The sequence below is a fragment of the Macrobrachium rosenbergii genome, chromosome 36 (assembly GCF_040412425.1).
Source record: "Macrobrachium rosenbergii isolate ZJJX-2024 chromosome 36, ASM4041242v1, whole genome shotgun sequence".
Classification (NCBI taxonomy): Eukaryota; Metazoa; Arthropoda; class Malacostraca; order Decapoda; family Palaemonidae; genus Macrobrachium; species Macrobrachium rosenbergii.
The window spans coordinates 24,787,806-24,808,844 of record NC_089776.1 but is presented as its reverse complement, the minus strand read 5'-3'; the positions used below and the strand labels follow the sequence as shown (position 1 = coordinate 24,808,844).

At 35.2% G+C, this 21,039-nt stretch overlaps 1 long non-coding RNA gene across 2 annotated transcripts in view; it reads right to left on the bottom strand.

Annotated features, from left to right (window-relative positions):
* The window catches only part of LOC136825021 (uncharacterized), a 275,262-nt gene that overhangs the window by 135,330 nt on the left and 118,893 nt on the right, over window positions 1–21,039 (bottom strand). For both annotated transcript variants that reach the window (XR_010849211.1, XR_010849210.1), the window contains exon 3: window positions 11,672–11,849. This is a non-coding gene — a long non-coding RNA (uncharacterized lncRNA). The remainder of the gene's footprint in view (window positions 1–11,671; window positions 11,850–21,039) is intronic.

Below are 21,039 nucleotides of genomic sequence, written 5' to 3'. Positions count from 1 at the left end.
TCCACCCCAGTGAGAGCAAGAATTCCTCTCTTTCGATAACTTGTAATTGCTCAGATTGAAATACAGTATTGTTGTTTTTTTTTGAAAGTTAGGAATAAAATCCCCAGTTTTCAATTTCTCTAAGTGAGTTCGCTGACAATTGATACATAGTCAGCTATACTTTTATTGAACATGAATTTAAAAACTGATACGGTCAACAATCGATAACTTATCAATAACATTCATGCGCACATTAGCGAGTCCTGTAAGTTTAACAACATTCTTACTCTTATAATTAATCTCCATGTCTAACAGTTTCTTAGTTGCTTCATCATAAAATGGGGTTTGGTATAAAGAAGATTTATACAATTTGAACTTTACAAAATTCGGAATAATATTGTTGAGACGGCAGTATTGTAAAATTCAAGGTCCAAACTCGGCCTTCCTGCAGTCGTCCCGTGGTTTTTTCCAAAGTCCTGCAGGTGGTAAGAGCTCATTAACATATCGGCCACGGATCAATGCATGGAAACCATCATAACCCCGAAGTCTCACTCGGAACAGAAAGAGAAGTGCGAAGATGAAGCGAAGGGCAGCCATGACGAACAGTCCAACGGAGAATCGCCAGCATTCACCATACCCAAAATATCAAAGTCGAAGGCGGTTGCTTTAAACCTGATGAACAGCAGCAAAGAAGGTATCCCAATGAGACCTATACTTACCTCATATGACACTCCTGTTCACAAACTGCCACTCCTCTAGTCCCACTCTAGCACCCTTAACTACCAATAATTATAGTATTAAAAACTCTGATAATTTGCAAAGATTTTATCACAAGACTCAGATCTTTTTATGGCTAGTTTAGATGTGGAGTCACTTTTTACTAATGTCCCTGTGGAAGAAACAATTGATACTATTTTAGACCGAATTTTTCCTAACCCATACCATTTTTAATTTAATATCACGGATTTAAAAACTGTTGCAATTGGCCGCTGACAGCGCTCTATTTAATGGAAATCGTATGTTCAAACTGATGGAATGCCATGGATCTCCATTAGGTCCCCACCTTTGCAATATTTTTATGTGCTCCTGGAGGAGCGCCTGCTGGACGATTGCCCTTTGGCTTGCCTTCCGCTTTTACAGCAGATATGTTGATGACAATCTTTCACCAATTGTGTAAGAAAGATAGAGCAGATGAATTTCTGATAAAGCGCTAACCAAATACATCCAAACATGAAGTTTACAGTCGAATATGAAAGTGAAAATAAATTTCCCTTCTTAGATATAATGGTTTCAAGATTACGATGATCATTTGTTACCACGATTTTTAGGAAAAACTTTACCGGTCTGGGGTTCTAATTTTACAGCCATTGTTTCCTTAATTTTAAGTTAAACTCTTTATCTACCCTCTTCCACAGGGCTTTCAGTTTAACATCTGATTGGAAATGGTTTCTACCGAGGAAATTCTATCTCCACCAATATTTTATTAATAACTGTTTCCCATCTGAGCTATTTTACAAACATTTGCGCAAATTTTTAAATAATATTTTTCAACCAAAATTCAGAATACCAACAGTACCTAAACTACCTTTCTATGCAAGTGTCCCGCTTATCTACGATAAACATTTTTACAAGATTTACGACAGATAATAAACAAATATTTACTGTCGAATTGAAACTAGTACCAAATAATCCAATGACGATCAAGTCTATGTTTAAATATAAAGAAAGTCTGCACCCTTTGATGACCTCGAGTCATATACCCATACGCACCGCTCCAGATGTGACCTGGGAAGTACGTGGGCTCCATCGTAGGTTATTGAAGGTGAGATTAGACTTCATCGTGGCGTGTTACTGAACGTGGGTGCTAAATTATCAAACCCCTGATTTTTCATGCATAAGAGACCACGGGAAATGCAAATATAATATCAACATAAGGATTTCAAAATAATAGGCAAAGTCTGGAATGACCACCAACTGTCATTACTTCAGAATCTCTTTTTATTAAACAACTAGTTCCCCAATTAAATACTCAGTCCACGTCAACACCTCTATACCTCTCGTGAGTTTCGTTGGAACCAAAACGGACCCGAGTGTCACTCAGCTCTTGCCTTCAGCACTATTTGGTATTCATTGTCTTTCTGTTGTTTCTTTATACTTTTATGTAAAAATTTTTTTTTTTCTCGTTTTAAAATCTGAGTCTATTTTTAATTCTGTTGTCTTTTTAATTTATAGCTTTGAAAATGGGACACATGGTCTTGAAACGTCAGCACAATAAAGTACATTGAAAGGAAATACAAGGAATTCTCCTTCCCCCCTAACTCGATGCTAAATATAAATATAAATATACATATACATATATATATATATATATATATATATATATATATATATATATATATATATATATATATATATATATTACAGACCAAACTGGAAAACTTGTGGTGGTTATCCTATTATATACTGATCTTGAAATTAATAAATAAGCCCTATTGATTTTCAAACGTTTTACCGAAACTTGCCAAAGCAAAATTATTGCTTCATTAATTTTTAGTCAAGGGAAAATTGTTATTATAATAAATCTCCGACAACATTGAAGAACTAAAATGTAACTTGAATTTAGTTGGGTTCAAGTGGAATCCTCCGGCTTTACATAGAATATATTACATGACACCAATCAGGATGCAAAAACCCAAACATTCTTGTTTTAAGTGCTCAGGTCAGCGACATCCTTTATAAACTGGGAAATCATCTTTTGAACCCATTGCTAAATTTACCTGCTTCATTTATCTTCCATTAGGTATATTGCATAAAGAAATCCACACTGTAGTCCTGAGCGCCTCGAACTCTTGAGTTATTATTATTATTATTAAAGTAGTTTAACTAGACCACTGAGCTGACTTTCAGCTCTCAAGGAAGCAACAAGGATTTGGATTGTTACTTGTGGTCTAGGCCTGAAGTCAAGTGGCTAGGACCCACATTAGATCATCCAATACTAAGATGAATGAATTAAAATGAAATTAAACTGCACATAGGCACATGCTCTCACACACAAATATATTTACTCAGACTTCCTTATATATACATACTAAAACGGTATATTAAAATTCAGAATATAAATTAAACAAAATTTAAAAATTCTTTTTTGTAAAATTCAAATGTTAAAAAGGATTTTCATATTTTTATTATTTACTTATTTTTATATTTTGTTAATTAAATTACACAAGAACATCAAATTGAATGATTGAAAATGTGAAAGATTCTGACAAAATTTCTTCATCGTCCTATTTCCAAAAGTAGACATCTGTTGTCGGGTCATACTTTTGACATCTACGTAAATACATAAATCTGACTGTTATTAATACCTGCATTCTGGCACCCGGGAGCCGGGCCATGTGGGCTGCCTATTGGCGCCCATGTGTCAGACGAGTATGTACTATTCTGAGGCGTGTTAAAATTACTTGTGCAAGCCTTCTGATATGATGAACTCCATTTTTTAACATTAAGTTTTAATTCTTTCAGTTTATTACTCTGTACTTCTTCATCCCATATATAAGCAGCTTATTTATGATACCCATTTTTGTGAGTTACATAATCTGTAACAGGGATATTCCACATTTGATCTTGCCGCGTGAGTTGCTGCTTAGCTGCTTTGTCTGCTTTTTCATTTCCTTTGATCTCATACATGCGCAGGGATCCAACATATTTCTACATTTTTCTAAATATTATTATATAATTTATGGAGATATAATCAATTTGTTGTACTATATTATTAGATTTGTAACTTTGAATAGCTTCTATAGCGCTTCTTGAATCACTGAAAATTACAAAATTATTGAATGATGATTCTAATTATTTTTATAGCTGATGCAATTTGGCCACAATTCTGTAAATACAGAAGCATTATTGGGCAGGAGAACTGATAAATTTTTGGTCTTGGGACACTGCAGCATATCCTACTCCGTGTTCTGATTTAGATCCATCTGTATATTGCATAATGTGGACCTTTTCATGGTTTATATGCTCTATCGTATGCTGTCTATGGTGTTCTGTTGTATGAGTTACTTTTTGATAAATACTTGAGGTGTGTAATTTCGTTTTATTCATTGTCCAGAGAGATTTACTATTACAGGCACTGGTATATTTATATTCAGCGACTCAAACAATCTCAGCTCTAATTGGAAAAGGTGGTGATGGTTGTTTAGTAAATACATCTCTTAATTCAAATAATTTTTGCTGAGAATCACTAGTTTGAATTCTAAAGCACTTTTCTATTGTTACTAGCTCTAGGAGAGACAGCAGTTCACCACATTCCACTTGTAGCGATGATTTTGTATGACCACTCCAGAGTACACTCTAAGGCCTTCATTGTGAACAGGGTCTAACACATTTTCAGAACTGCGTCAGATGCCGAGCCATATACTTCACTTCCATAATCAATGATGGACAGAACTGCGCCTTATACAGCACAGTATGGTATGTCTATCGGCTCCCAAGCAGTTCCGATAGTTTTCAATTAGATTTAATGCTCTTTTTACTTTTAGATTTTACATACAATGTGGGCTCTCCAGTTCAAGTGTGGGTATCAAATACTAATCCTAAAAATTTTGCTGTTTGGCCACTGGTATACTATGGCTTTGGATTTTGAATCTATTTCTTCACCTTTTTTCCACTTTTTGTTTTTATAAAACATGATTGCTCGAGTTTTATCTATGGAAAATTTGTAAAGCCTACAGATGAGGCCCATCCATCTGCTTTACTATGTCTTATTAATGATCTGTTCTAAAAAAGGTTTTATTCGGGATGAATAATATATGGCAAATCATCCATGTATAGGTTACTTTTTAATGCCAATAGGTAGATTTACTGATATCATTAATTGTTGTATAAACAGTGTTCCACTATGACGCTCCCCTGTGGAACACTGTTTTCAAGTGGAAATGTTCTAGATAGATCATCATCAAATTTTCACCTGAAAATTGCGGTTTGTCAAAAAGTTCTGTATAAAACCTAGGTAAACGTCCACTGATGTTGTTGTTTTGTAAAGTTTTTAATATAGCATACCCGGTATCGTATGCCTTTTCAATGTCAAAAAGACAGCTATAGTAATTTGTTTTCGTTCAAACCTCTACGTATATGGTCTTGGTTACAGAGAGAATCCAATGTGGATCTGCTACACTGAGACCCAAACTGAGTGAGCAAAATTTTATTTTCTCGAATGTGCCATGTTAGTCGAGCATTTACCATTTTCTCTAACAATTTGCATAAGCAGCTTGTTAAAGAAATTAGTCTGTAATTATTTACATTGCTGGGATCCTTTCCAGGTTTGGGGATTGGAATTATTATAGCTTTACGCCAATCATCTGGAAATAAATTTCGAAGCCATAAATGATTATAAAACTCTAATAAGTATGACTTTGCCAAAGGTGCTACATGGCAGATCATCTCAAACAAATATTGTCACTTCCAGGAGCAGATTTTATTGCTGCTCGAGAGCATATTCCATTTGACATACTAAATTTTTCTATTATAATATGATTACACTGTTTCCAAAATTTATTGTTATTAATTCTATTTATTTTTTTGTGTGCGTCTATCAAATTCTATCACTACTTACATTTAAGCAAATTTCCCATTATATTACTTATTTCTTTTGGATCAAGTGTTCTTTTCCCATCTTTTAATATGGCATGTCTAGGTGGTTTGACATGGGTACCATTTATTTTCCTGAATTTTTCCCATATTTTTTGTATGGTAGTATTATTAGAGAGATCTGATACGTATTTCCTCCATGAAATGATTCTTCCTTTTGAATTACTTTTTAAATTTTGCAGATAATTTGTTGTGGATACAGGTTTTAATGTATTAATTTCTAGTAATAATACAGTCATTTTTTTTAAAAGTTCTTTCTAGCATTTGTAATGTTTTATTCATTTATTGAACTTTCTATTCAAATTATCTAATCGTCTCCTATTGAGTGTTTCATATTTATTAATTCTGGTTAACTCATCAGACCACCAGGGAACTTTGCAGTTTTGCTGGATGGGGTTTTGACTTTTGTATTGCTTTATCAGCGTTGGGCATTTTTAATAAAATCAACAAGAAATTTATTAGTTTTACTATGATCTTTTAAATATTCAAACTGTGGATATTTCTAGTGTGCATTTCATATCGCCCCAACTATTTTTATAGATGTTATAGTGAGGGACATGTTTTGGTGATTACTTGCAGTAAGGAAATTAATATTGGGAAATGATCACTGTGTGCAAGTCATCAACTGTATTCCAATCCAATCTGTCAACTATGCTTGTTGTACATAAAGTTAAGTCCTACTGAGAAAATGTTCCATGTGTTTTTGAAAATATGTGCCACTCTCTGTCATCATTTATACAGCACATGTTGTTGGAATCCATGAACTCTTCTATTTTACTACCTATTCTATTTGAGTTTGTACAATGATAGTCCCATATTGGGTTGTGGACGTTAAAATCACCTACTATTAATGTAGGTTCCTTGGTATTGTTAAGTAAATCTTTAAGTTTATCAATATCGTAACTTTTATTAGGTTGGTTATATAAGTTATAAATTATGTAATTATCATTTTTTATTCGTATTTTAATACTTGATACTTGCAAGTCAGTAAAATTTACAGGTACTATGTCATAACATACTTTGTTATGTACATATATAGCAGTACCTAAATTTCCTTCTTCTTCTCTAGATGTAGATACTAAGGTATATTTACTCTATTGTTGGTATTGTTTGTTGACATGTTGTAAACATATTATCATTGGTCATATTCCTTTAGTAATCGTTGTATTTCTCCCAAATGTAATCTGGTCTGTAGACCATTTACGTTCCATTGTATAATATAATTATTAAAGTATAATGTTAGTGTGTTCAAGTGTTATTTTCTTTGTGATCATCAATCTGCATTTTTCTAAAAATCCTATTTACAATATTTATTTGTTTTTCTATAATATATTATGTGTCCAATGCACATACAGCCCTTTTCGTGAGTGTCCAAACTAGTTTCTTTTATTTCTGTAACTTATAAAATTTCGTATAGTGTTTGTTAAACTGTCTTTGTTATGCTTTTCATTTTTGTTGCACAGTTCAATGAAGCATTCATTATATCCACATGTGTTTTCGTGTGTCGTTTTTTCATTTACTCTCTGCTGTACCCCATTGTTGGTGATGGGGTAATCTCTCTCCCCATCACATAATCATTTTTGGTCAATAGTTTGTTCCTCTACTATTTCTTTGATGTTCTGGGTATCTGTTTCCTATTGGTTTTATTATTACTTTAGGAGACAAAAGACATTTTCTTATTATTGGTTTATGTTCTTTCTGAGGTCTCTGTCCTTATTTTAATGGATGTATCTCTAATAATAGTTGGTTTTTTGTTGGTCTTATGGAGTTCTCTAAAGGCCCTTTTTTTCTTTAGTTTCTAATTCATCAGAACCATCTTTTAATATTTCTATGGTGCTTATATTGTCTTCTGGGTGATTCTATTTCTCTTTAAAATTTGAATGAATTTGAGCAAAGATTTGTATACATTTCTTTGGATCCTTGCTATATTGGTTTCTTCTTGCAAAGTGGTTATTTTTCTTGAGACTGATCTACCAGGTTTTGTTATTCTTATTTATTTCCACTTTTGTTTCTTTGTTTGATCTTATTGCTGCAGAAAAGTTCGTTTCTAGCGGATCATGCATTCCTCTAACCTTACCCTAATTTGGCTTTTTATAGGCATTCTCATTCCTTTCCTGAAGTAATTTCAATTCAGTATTGTATATATACATATACATTCCTTAGATCTTGCATGGTGATTTTGTCCACAGTTCACGTATTTTGTCTACCACACTCTCCACTGTGTGGCATGTTTGCTTCAGATCCACAGTATGCGCATACAGATGTATTATGGCAATTTTTTTTCTTGTATGTCCATACATACTACAGTTTTGGCACTGTAGTGGCTTAGGACACATGGTCTCAGTTCTCTCTGCTTGGCCTAAGATTTTTATTTTAAGGGTAATTCATGGTCAAATTTATCTTTTGCTATTCTTAGTATTTTTCAATATTCCGTCTACTAGCTATGTTGTAAATTTGCAGTCCAGATGGCTGTACCTTTTTTTAAGGGAATCTAGCACATATATTCCTTTCTAATGGTTCATCAATATCAGGAAGTACTATGGTACCCTGACACTGTTCAAATTGTCAGTGTTTTTAATATGTACTTTAACATTACTTTCAATATTTTTATATTTAAGTACTTCGATTGATTTCTTGTAGTGGTTTCATCAACCACATCTGTTTCACTTGTCTGAATGACATTTGTGTAGTTGAAATGTCGATTCAATAAGCAGTTTTCTAATTTCAATGGTGATATTTTTTTCTCCGTTTCTAATGTTAGGAATCTTGACCAACTTCCACTCCCAAAGAGGGAGTCGAAGTGGGTCAATGTTGGGTCAAGATACTTGGTTTTTTTTGGCTTGTTTTTCATTGATGAAATCTGCGTGTAATTACGTTCGTATTTTTTCTGATTTTTCCAGAGAGAGGTCAGAGGAGGCCCCGCAGTCGTTAACTGTGCCGAATCGCTACCATCAAAGCGGTCCAGGGTACTTAAATCGTTAACACAACTTTTGCATTAAGACAAGTAAAAGTGAGAAAAAGAAATTAATGAATAAACCTGAAAATCTTAAAAGATATCAGGCTCTCCTGGAGTTTATTCTTCTACCAATGGCACTAGTAAGAGCTGATTCCCAAATGTCCGCATCCCTACCCTACCCCAAAGGGGATGGCACAACATGATTAGAGTGGCTCAAGTGTAAGCCAACCCGCTTGATAGGACTGAGAGCATTACTAGAATACAATCATCCCCACCTTAATCACATTATGGGCAAACCGGACAGAATGCCGAGAGTCCTATTCCCAGAACTAGACCCCCCTGGAATCCGTGATTAGTCCCCGTAGAATAGTTCCGCCTGAAACTCAGGTCCGAACATTATCGCAGCTACGGTCCACACGGTCTCACTATTTAGCTTCCGGACATAAACCCAATCCCAGCTATGATACCTTTCCTATTTACCAGGTCCAAGAAATTTGTACTGAAAGTGAAAAATATCCACGCCATTTAAATCGAAAGGCTAAGATCTGTCAGCCTGGGCCTCTTATCTTCGTAAGAACGAAGAAGAAAGCCAGGGCCCCTTACCCTCACCACGTGAAGGAACCTAATGAGGGTCGAACTCTTGAGTTAATGTATGTTACTCGTTTCCTAGAATTTCAGCATCCTTAGAATTCTCTGAGGTACCTTGATCGATCTCACTAATGTGAATCAGATCTTTTATGTTCTGCATTTAAGACTTGTGAAAATGGATGCCTGGAACTATGTTAAATATGAATACTCGCATAGTTACGAACGCCTAGAATGATGCCCCAAAAATTATTATCGCAAAATTTGCGAAGTAAAAAGATCAAACCGAACGAATGAAAAATATAGGATAGTCCCACTGACTGCTTATAGTCATCACATGAGCAAATGATAACCGCTCATAAGCTAATCCGGGCGTTTGTGTTTTCGTGCATGTATGGAAGAATGAGAAGCAGAGAGAGAGAGAGAGAGATATGAAAGGCGATGCTGGTATGATAATGATATAAAGACAATCTATTACTAGTTAAAGACTGTTGATTTAAAAAAAAAAAATTGACTTATCAAATCGATATAAGAGGAAGTGAGGCATACTGAAAAAAGAAACACAAAGAGCCCATGAACACTGAAGCCAAAGAAGCGCGTAATGCGCTGCAATACAAAAATGTCTCCGAATACCTGGAAATATTATTGCAGCTGTGTCAGTTTGCATTAAACGTGTCCATTTAAAACTGTTGTTAGTTTTGCAATGCTGTTGAGGCCCCGCTTTCAAATGACAAGGCCTGATGATTTGAAGAGGAAAAAACAAAATAATGACTACATTCCCTGGAAAGAATTTAATTGGACGCGCTCGCCCACAACCATGAACTCATTTTATGTGCATTTTTCGGTTGTGGGTTAGATTCCGGTTATGGGGCGCACGGGCGTTTCCTATAATGGGCTACGAGAGGAAAGTTACTTAGATTATCTAAACCTACAGAAAGGAAAATTATGAAAATCACTTGCAACTCTGAAGCCGGATGAATTCCAATAAGACTGACTGTTCATGAACGAGATCCATGAAATAAATATTTTTTTTATTAGTTTCAGTTTTCTGTAAAAGAAAACTATTGAGATGGCTTTGTCTGTCAGTCCGCCCTTTTTCTGTCCGCCCTCAGATCTTAAAACCTACTGAGGCTAGAGGGCTACAAATTGGTATGTTGATCATTCAGCCTCCAATCATCAAACATACCAAATTGCAGTCCTCTAGCCTCTGTAGTTTTTATTTTACTCAAGGTTAAAGTTAACCATGATCGTGCGTCTGGAAGCGCTGTAGAAGAGGCCTTCATTGGGCCGCGGATAAAAGTTTCATGGGCCGCGGCTCATACATCATTATACGCTGTACAGAAAACTCGATTGCTCCGAAAAAAAACTTCGACGCATTTCTTACTTGTTTCTTTGCGTTGACGCAAAAATAAAGCCAAATCCTGTGCTTTTAAAGGGGTATATGCATCAGGATTCATCAATATATCAAATTAAGAACTCAACCTGAGAGCGCAAACCTCAGATATGAATAAACTTAGTGATAATTTTGCAATAGCGTTGATAGGTTTCATATTCGCAATCCGGAATATTTATAAATGGGCGTTTTTATTACTTGGTTTTCACGAATTTCCATTAGAATGAATTAAAATCAAAAGGAAGTTTATGAAGCTAAACTCAAAATTATTTTAACAAGCAACCTCTAAAATCACTCAATCTCTTACATAAGAAAAGTCAAAGAAAACATCTGAAGTGACACCAATAAATCAAGAATTTTAAAAGATTCGGAGATAACAAATATAAAAGCGCCGAAGTTTTTTCGGCGCAATGGAGTTTTCTGTATATCCGTTATAATTAAGGCCACCGAAAATAGATCTATCTTTCGGTGGTCTCGGTATAATGCTGAATGAGCCGCGGCCCATGAAACTTTAACCAAAGCCTGGTGGTGGCCTATCCTATATCGTTGCCAGGAGCACGATTACGGCTAACTTTAACCTTAAATAAAATAAAAACTACTTAGGCTAGAGGGCTGCAATTTGGTATGTTTGATGATTGGAAGGTGGATGATCAACATACCACCCTCTAGCCTCAGTAATTTTTAAGATCTGACGGTGGACAGAAAAAAATGCTGACGGACAGAAAAAAATGCTGACGGACAGACAAAGCCGGCGCAATAGTTTTCTTTTACAGAAAACTAAAAAGGAAGGGGCAAAGTGGGAACAGCATTAATAAGCACGATTAGGTCAATATTCAAGACTTCAAGACCAAACGACAGTTCACTAATAAAATTATAGCTCGTTAAAGCTGCCGCCGCCTAAGTTCGAGGAATTTAAGCTCCGAGCGAACGTCAACCCCTGCCATAAATTTGGGTCATAGTAATCTCAGGAAAGCGACATTCTAAAACAAATAAACATTTCAAATAAAGTTGATTGATTTAACTGAACTGGAACTTGTCTGCCAAATTTGCCATTTGTTTCCCCAGTTACTCAATTATTACTGTTATCATCGGTCATTGGTACTTACCTTTAAATTCATGTACTTAGATGACGCGAACTACGTAGGTGCTCCCTTCTGTCTTTAATAACAATTGTTTTGGTGGCTGCACTACTGTTAACCATACTAGGAAAAGAGGTTTTCTCCCTTTTCTGATTGTCAGGCCGTATCTAATTTAGTGCTTTGGGTACCAAAAGCAGTGTCCTCCCTGAAAAGTAGACTTGACATTAGAATTTTAGTGATTCCAGGAGATGTATCTGTCTACTCTCAACATATAAAATTAGGAAATGAGGAACAATAACCAGCCAAGGCAAAAGGAAGTTCTTTTCTTCCTAAATGTGAGGAATGAAGGAATGATAAAGCCGCCTGTTGAAGTGAGGAGTCATGAGATGAAAGTCCTGTCGGAAAAGGTCTCATTTATTCTACTGTTAGAATGAGATATGAAAGAAAATCACTGCTGCAGCTTTTTTCAGAAGGCAAAGCTATCATGTGGACGGTAACTATATATGCCATCGAGCTAAGTTAAGTATATCTTAGTTTAACCAGACCACTGAGCTGATTAACAGCTCTCCTAGGGCTGGCCCGAAGGATTAGATTTCTTTTACGTGGCTAAGAACCAACTGTTTACCTAGCAACGGGACCTACAGCTTATTGTGGAATCCGAACCACATATGACGAGAAATGAATTTCTATCACCAGAAATAAATTCCTCTAATTCTTCACTGGCCGATCGGAGAGTCGAACGCTTTGCCAACAGCGTCCTAGCCGAGAGCTCTACCCACCCCACCAATGAAGAACTTAATTCCATATCCAGCGAGGGGGGGCTGTCAGGCGCACAAGCTGCTACAAAGCCCCAGGCAAGGCTACCAAACGCAACATATAGAATAGCATAAAGGAACCTTTCTCTAGTGCACAAATAAACTAGTTGCACTTTGATGGCTAGACAACAATTAAAATTAACCCTCTTGCATCTAAATGAATTTACTTCACATTTCTCAGAAGTTTAACTCATTCAGTTTGCTTTGTCGTGAAGCACATTTGCATGTTTCTAGGAAATTAACTGAACTTTGCTAGTACCATGAAAAAAATAAATGATAATTCCAATGTATAATGCTTAGCAATATTCCTCACTGTTTTGTCTATGGTATATCAGCATCATATACCCTGATATTTTCAGGTAAACTATTCGCCAAACGTGGTATTCACGGAATTTGCGTTGTGAACGGTTGTGGTGTAAGTACCCATATTTCTGTGCGTGTTCAGTTAACACAAAACCACTGGGCATCTTTGTCATACTATTTTATTATTATTATATAGTATAAAAACAACCAAATTATAGTAAATTTCTTTTCATCACTATATCAGTATCTTCCCTTTATGAATATTAGTCGTCGACAGAGTTTCTGAAGATATTCATGATTTTATGGAAAAGGTTAGAATAACATCATTATGAAAATACCGTCGTTATTTGCCAAATATATTTTTGCTCATCCTAATTTACTTGGACGCTCGGATTATCTTACCACCCTGCCCAAGCCTCACCCCTCTCTCTCTCTCTCTCTCTCTCTCTCTCTCTCTCTCTCTCTCTCTCTCTCTCTCTCCTGAAATTAAGGTTCCATTCATTTCCAAGTATAAGTTCCTCATAAAGTTTTCTGTTTTCAACTTATATTTGAATAATGCAGTTCCTTTACAGTTTCTCTCCTCTCTCTCTCTCTCTCTCTCTCTCTCTCTCTCTCTCTCTCTCTTCTCTGTCTCATTCTGAGACTGTGCTTCCTTAACTAAGAAGCCGCAGTAAAGAGTTGTCAGAATGCTAGTGAAAACAAATGACGCTGACTGATGTTACTTTGCGACTTTACTTGTTTTCCTTAAACTGGCATCTTTAAGTTAAGCAAGCGTTGCCTAGCTTCATTTTTTCTGTGACCCTCTTTTATATATATATATATATATATATATATATATATATTATTACGTGTGAGGAGTCTTGCTGATCATGTATTATTCAATTTAAAATTTTACGGCCCTGCAAACCAAGATTACACGTAACCTGTCAAAGCCAAAAGTTAACCTCAAAGACAGACGTTAATTAGAAAGGTCGCCAGTTAATTAACCTAACAAAGAATATTTGAGATGAATTTGATTTTAAACGCAACGTTCTTTCCAAACTTTCGGACGCGAGGCATACAAAAACATCGAGATTTAACCTGAGTTTGCTTACCCTAAATCCTAGGTATTTTACTGAATAATGGGGTTGAAGCTAACAACATAATAATTTGGCTTAATCTAGACTTCGTTTAAGTGGTGGCTGAAGGGGGGACAAAGTTAAATACTGAAAACAAAGGATAAAAGAATCTTTTTGAACAAAAAAGCGACTTTACCTTAGGACGAACGTTGTGCGCATCAACGACCGACGTGGAGTTCTTGCAATTGTTTCTTCACTTCACTAATAGAATAATAGACAAAGAAAGGGGGAAGAGGTCCAACTGGACGTGTTTATCTAAAGCTTGGTTTTCTGTAGTTCTCTGACCGAGCCTGGGTCAAAACAGGCCTATCAGTCATGCCTTAGGCGTCTACGCTTTTAAAAACATTCGCAAGAGACAGGTAGGAAGGAAAAAGGGACCTTAGGACCACCTATTCTTAAGGCTGATAGGAAATTTTCCTATAGGGTAAAGGCCTAACTTACCTATCCGTTCTCCAACGGACGTTAAGGTTTAAACTGAAGATGCTCCTAGCGTGGGACAAAGCAATTTCCCTGTCTCAGTCAGGCTGATATTTCTATCCCTAAATGTTCGAGGGCGAACAGCGTAAATATTTATAAAAATATATATATATGTATGCATGTGTATGGAGTGTGTCCTTAGTGCAAGTATATTTTCCACTTTTATTTTTAGGAGAGTTATTTGCAAAATACCTCAAAGCTAAGGGGAGCCTATATAAAGGTTGTGCTCCCTTCAATAGGGGAAACAGAGTGAATGGCAATGATGCTTTTTACTCCAACAGCATTCCGGAAAAACACATTAATGGCATCCTGCGTCTCTGCATGTGAAAGGTATCAAACTACATGACCCATGGGATTTCCATCCCATAACTGTCCTAATGTGAAAAAAAAGCTGCAAAATATCGTTTGGGTTCTGAATGTGTATGGGGGTCGTGCGGAAGAGATCAAATTTATGACAGTTGGTTTGTTTAAAGGGAGAAAGCTGGATGTTTTGGCAGTTACTGAGCAAAAGTGTAAGAGCAGTGTTTGTGTGTGTGTGTGTGTGTGTGTGTATGAATGGGAAGGGAACTGATTTGTTGTGTCTGTGGTACCTGACTATAGGGGGGTTACAGAAAAGGTAGCACTTGTGACAGGAAGAATCTGGCAATGGGTAAGAGAGTATATGGTCAGGATTATCGACAAATGAGATTAAAAACATGACTAGGAAACCGTGAGTAATGAGGAAAAAATGTTCAAGATTATGCATTATTACACGGCAGACGTAAGAGCAAAGTGCTGTGTTTAATGGTGAGACCAAGAATGAATGTAGATATATCTGTTGGTTATTTAACCAAAGCTGGAATTATGATATTTGGAAAATGAAGTTGAAGAAGAAAAAGGGAAGGGATGTTTTTAAATATGATTAAGACCAGTGAGAACACTAAGAACAAAGAAAGTAGAGCATATAATTAAAAAAGGAATGAAAGACACAAAGGTAGAAAGAGTAGAAAAGAAGTTTGTAAAAGTATAAAAGTATGAAGTTTGTTGGTACTGGACATTAGAAAGAGGAAATAAACTAAACAGTAACGATAGGATGAGGAAATGTGAGGTTGAGTCAATGAAAAAGGAGATTCTTGGGGAGTAGAGACTATCACGTATAGCAATAGTGGGGGATTGATATCGTAGCCAAGAAGAAAGGGAGAGAAAAGAAAGGCAAGTAATAAATATCGAGGGAGAAAGGTGAACAAGAACGTAAGAAAGATTAAGAAGTTCTATCTTGAAGTATATGCTCATGGATATGATAATGGACAAATAACTCAGAAAAAAAAGAATCAAACGGAAAGCTGGTGTCTGATGTAAAGGACCAATAGTTGAGGGATATATATATGTGTGTGTATATATATATATATACACACACACACACATACACATATATATATATATATATATATATATATATATATATATATATATATATACTGTATATATATGTATATATAAATATATATATATATATATGCATGTTTGTTTGTGCATGTATTTTGTAAAATATAGCAGTGTATAACCATGCTCGTGTGTCAACACATGGTGAGGTGTGGAAGAAGCAAGTCAGGAATTGCACAAACACTGATGTACACATGCAAGAAAAGTTATCTATTAATGTTGATCTCGAGTAAAATTGGAATACTTTTCCCTTTAATTTGATATAATACTGACGTGTTATTATTCGAAGCCATATAATATGCAGCATGAAAAACCTCAAGCAATATACAGAGGGAAAGTAAATCAAAGGATTTCACCTGGGACTCAGGTGCAGTATTAGTCCTGAGGAGATTGGTAGTATTAACCAGTCAAATCTATCACGTCCGCTGTTTTATCCGGACTGGGTGATGCACTGCATGCCAAGATCGTAATCAAATCCCCCAGAAAGGTTTATGGATTTAAAATCACGATTTATCATGAGGAATCCTGGCGATTTAATCTTTGAACTGTTGAAATATTCATTTTCATATCCAAAGAAAGGCATTCAGCCTTGAGGTAATAATTGAATTTAATCTTTACCTGTTGATATTCACCAAATTATGCAAATTAGGAAACTGGGGAAAGTAAAATACTTCTATTTGACTGTAACTTTCTTCTCCACAAAGTAATTGCAATGATATAGATTTCTCAAAGAGCTAAATCTATTTTGTGCTTTGTTTATGTACGTTTTGTATTTTTACAGGATGGAGGGATAAGGTGTCTATTTTAATGTTATCACTAGAAAATGGTTCCCTTAAGTGTCGTCTCTCTGGATCCTAGTCCTCTTGTTTTTACTAGAACTAACGATGTTATCTGCCGCATCCTTGATCTTTCTATAAGCCTTTCCTCTCAGGGACGCTTTAGAATCTTTCTGTAGAACGATATTATGGCATGAGTGTAACATTAGGCTCTACGACGGCCATTACCAAGGCCTTTTCCCTTAAGGGGATTTTATTACATATTATGCATGGGATTAGTGCTGTTGATCTTCTGTTCCGGACACTTCCACAACATTAACCACTTCATGCGTTAGACGACAGAGAAACGTCAAAAGGGTGACACATTTATATTACAAAACATGATGCTAAAGATGATAACTAGACAATCAAGGATTCCCCAGCTGGGATTGCGCCGGAAATTGAACGAGGCCACAAAGAGACAAAAATAGGTTGCCATATTCTACATTTTAGTATTCATTCATTAACAATGTAAGTATAATTGAAATGATAAAATGATATTATTCACGACGTAATTGGTGAAATGTACGAATCTCTCAGTTATTAAGTAGAAGATGAAAGACCAAGTTGCCCCATACATTTAGAAATTAATTGAGGAGCTTCATCCAATAAGAAATGTGTCTACAAAGTAAAGGAATGAGCCTGCATTCGTTACATGCGTTAATTAGAAGGAAGAAAGCCTCAAGGAATGTGTCTTAGTCCTATCAAGAAAATGACCACTAAGCTTCCGGCATTTATCCCTTTCAACCCCCTTCTTTTAAGACCTATACAACACAAACTGTTCATCTCAACAACCTCTACCTTTCTCTGTGTTCCTCTCTAATTCAAGCTGCCTGGTCAGACATTCCTACTGTTTCTTCCACAGGATCTCATCTGCTGTTTTAAGCTGTTGCACAGATAACTACTCCAATTTGTTTGTTTCCATTTTCCCTTATTACCTTATTTTTGTTAAAGGTAAGTCTTTCAATTTTTACTAAAACTTTGTTTGTCATTAACCAAACATTTTTTTTTTTTTACTATTCCAATCATAAGAACATTTAACAAACATTTACAATTAACTATTTACTTTTATCATATGACCCCCTACGGTATATACTCGATGCAAAGAGAAAGTGGGATGAGTGTAATTTTACTCAAACTAGGTTAAAAATCATAAGTAATTAAATAAAGAAAATCCCCTAGTTTTGTCGGGGAGAAAATTTTCATTTTACTTTTATTTATAAAACATGAATTTAAACAATGAAAGCTTACTGCTTTATTTATCGCTAGAATACGGTTATTAAAATTCACTCGAATAGAGTAAGAATTATTAAGAGCCATTCTTACATTTTTATCAAGTTGAATAGAAACCCAAGAGAGAGATGAGCATAAAAAAGTAAAGCAGAAATAAGACAAAAGAGAAGAAAACGTTGTATAGCAACGCAGTACATCTGTTTCCCTTGACCCAAACAATGATCTCTCCTATAAAATCTTATCATTTACCATTATTACGAGTGTCGATTTAATACAAAAACAAAAAGAACTTAACGGCAACAAAATATTAGCAGAGTGTTATTCAGTTTCCAAAGCTTACAAGTTGAGAGTATCAAAATGATTTACATTGATCCAATGACGATGGTATTGTTGAGCGAATACCGTCTTGCTGTTACGATGTTATGTTACATGGGATTCAGTAATTAAATCAACAGCAAGCGCATTCAATTCACTTATATTCAAAGCAGATCAGTTGGGGATTCAAAATCCTAGAACGAGAATGAGTTTCCATTGCTCAACGTTGATTTGGTTACGAATCCGTAAGCATAAATTTTGGAATGTTACTATTCTGAAGTTACTTTTATGAAAGAAAAAAGGACGTAAAATATTTTTCTGCAATTCAAGATAATTGATGTTGGGGGTTGTTGTGTCATAAAACGAATGGTAAGATATGTGAAGAATTAGAATACCCTTAGATATTCAGAAATCAGTATTTGATTTGTTAAAAATGAAAAAAAAATTTATTTCTACCTTCAACAGAGCGTGATTTGAAGTTAAAATATATATATATATATATATATATATATATATATATATATATATATATATATATATATATATATATATATATATATATATATATTTTTTTTTATATATATATTTTTTCCAACAACTTTAGAAGTGTTGACCAAATTCGTTAAAAATTCTCATACCCATTGCTTTTAATGTTGTTCATTACTACCATAAAAGATGTTGGGAGTGTGTAATATTTTTTCCTGAGTCTAGAGAACAGGGAAATTAAGGAAATTCCATGAGAGGGACGGTAGATTTTGGAAAATGTTATACAGCAACTGAATATTCTCTCTCTCTCTCTCTCTCTCTCTCTCTCTCTCTCTCTCTCTCTCTCTCTCTCATGGGCTCTATTCACGAGTAGTATCTTTCATTTATTATCCTACACAATTTCTTTGTTTTTGTTTTTTGTCAATGACTTTACAAAAGCCCAACCTGTAATTTCTCAGATGAGCAAACATAAAAATAAAGCTAAAGTTTTGAATCTAAAGGAAATGAATCCTACACATTCATCTATTTGCGAAGGGGATATTTGACCTCACTAAACACACCACGATAACAGAAGAGAGGGGAAAAAAGACCCACCAAATGATATCCCAAAGAGACGAATTACTCTCGTTTGCTTTAATGATGTTCTATTTACATCTGCCTCGCCCTGGCTCCCGGAAACCAAATTAGGCATCATTAGTCTTTATTTCTTTTCTTCTGTTACGTCAATTTGTTTGAGTGCATGTGCCAGATATCTTTCCCTCCGGGAATATATATATATATATATATATATATATATATATATATATATATATATATATATATATATATATATATATATATATATATTTTTATATATATATATATATATTTTTTTTCAGAAAAAAATTTGCCCCTCCAGTCTGTTACCTAGGAGGTCAAATTTCATGGCGGCTGGGTGAGACCCCACAAGGAAGCGACAGATGTAGGTGTCCTAACCCCAACATTGTGTGATTTTGGGGACAGGAAACCGTTAGGGAAGAAGGACCAGTCAGGACAGTAATTGGGCTGCTAGGTTGACCCTAAGTTAGTCTTTATTATAAGACCGATTCCCTTCGACCTTTCTACTGGTTGCTATTGCACTTCCAGATAAACTGATGCCTTGTGCCCATCCCTAGAATTGAATGGGGCATCTCGGTGACCTCTCTATGCCTTACTCCTCTCTAGATCTCTACAGGGCAAGGTCGCCAAAGCTTAATAGTGCTAAGCTGGTGCTGTTCTGCCCTCTTACCACTGGCCATGCATCAGGACTTTTGCAGCCAGAATTCATCTTTTGCAAGTGAGCTCCATGCACAGATGCAATCGGGTATGTCTTGAAGTTGCAAGTAATGCCAGTGCTCTTTTCCTTCTCGTGAATTTCTCTCCATTTTCAGTATTTCCAACTTTTCATTCTCCCCAAACAAAGTCCCTTTGTTTCCCACAGTCTGGCACACACATTTGCCCTCATGAGTTGTTCCAAGCTTAAATTAAGTTTGTTCAGTGATAATAACTAGAGCATTCCCACCATAGTTTACCATGTGCTAATTAAAAGTAATTGATAATCCCCTCCATCTTGAATAATTAATTTCATGCGAGAGAAGTCTTTGTGTCACTATCTGACCTGGAATTCTTTTGTTATCTTATTCTTTGAAACCTGACTTATCTTATTCTGTTTGCCACAAGGTTTGACAGTTCCACAGGGCCACGTGCCAGGCCTCTCAGTGTTATCGTTGTGCTAATGTAAACAATTTATAAGCCTTAAGAGTTTAGACTCATTTATTGTCTTGCCACGTTGCAAGGCCTTGATGGCAGGACAGCCAGGTCCATATTAATTTCAAGTTGAAGATGTGAATAAATTAATTTAATCCCAACTGTGCGACCTTCCCATTTTCTTTAAATAGATGAAATTTCAAAGTAAGTCATAATATTAATTACATTTATTGTTTATGTATATATATATATTTATATTATATATAAATTATACATATATATTATATATGTATATATGTATATATATGAGGCGTGCAATGGAATAACTGACATAAAAAACAAAAAACGTTTAAAGTTTTCAAGCCATAGAAAGTTTATTAAGCAGAAAAACTTTTATATGAAAAAGTTAGTTCGTACTTTAATGGTACTTTAGACATAAATTTAACTATAAAGTAAAAAGTAGCAGTAACTGTTTTTTCTATGGCATTTTACACCTTTTAAAACACGCACAACTTATGCAATAAAATGTTTTTATTTAGTAATAGTACATTGAATTAGTAGTCCAGAAACTGCCAGACTGTTCAGTTGCTACTAAAGTGCTTGAGTAACACCAATTAGTAGAAACGCAAATTATTATTCTTTTGTTGAAGAATGAAAACCCTCTTATTGCATTCTTATAAGTAGTA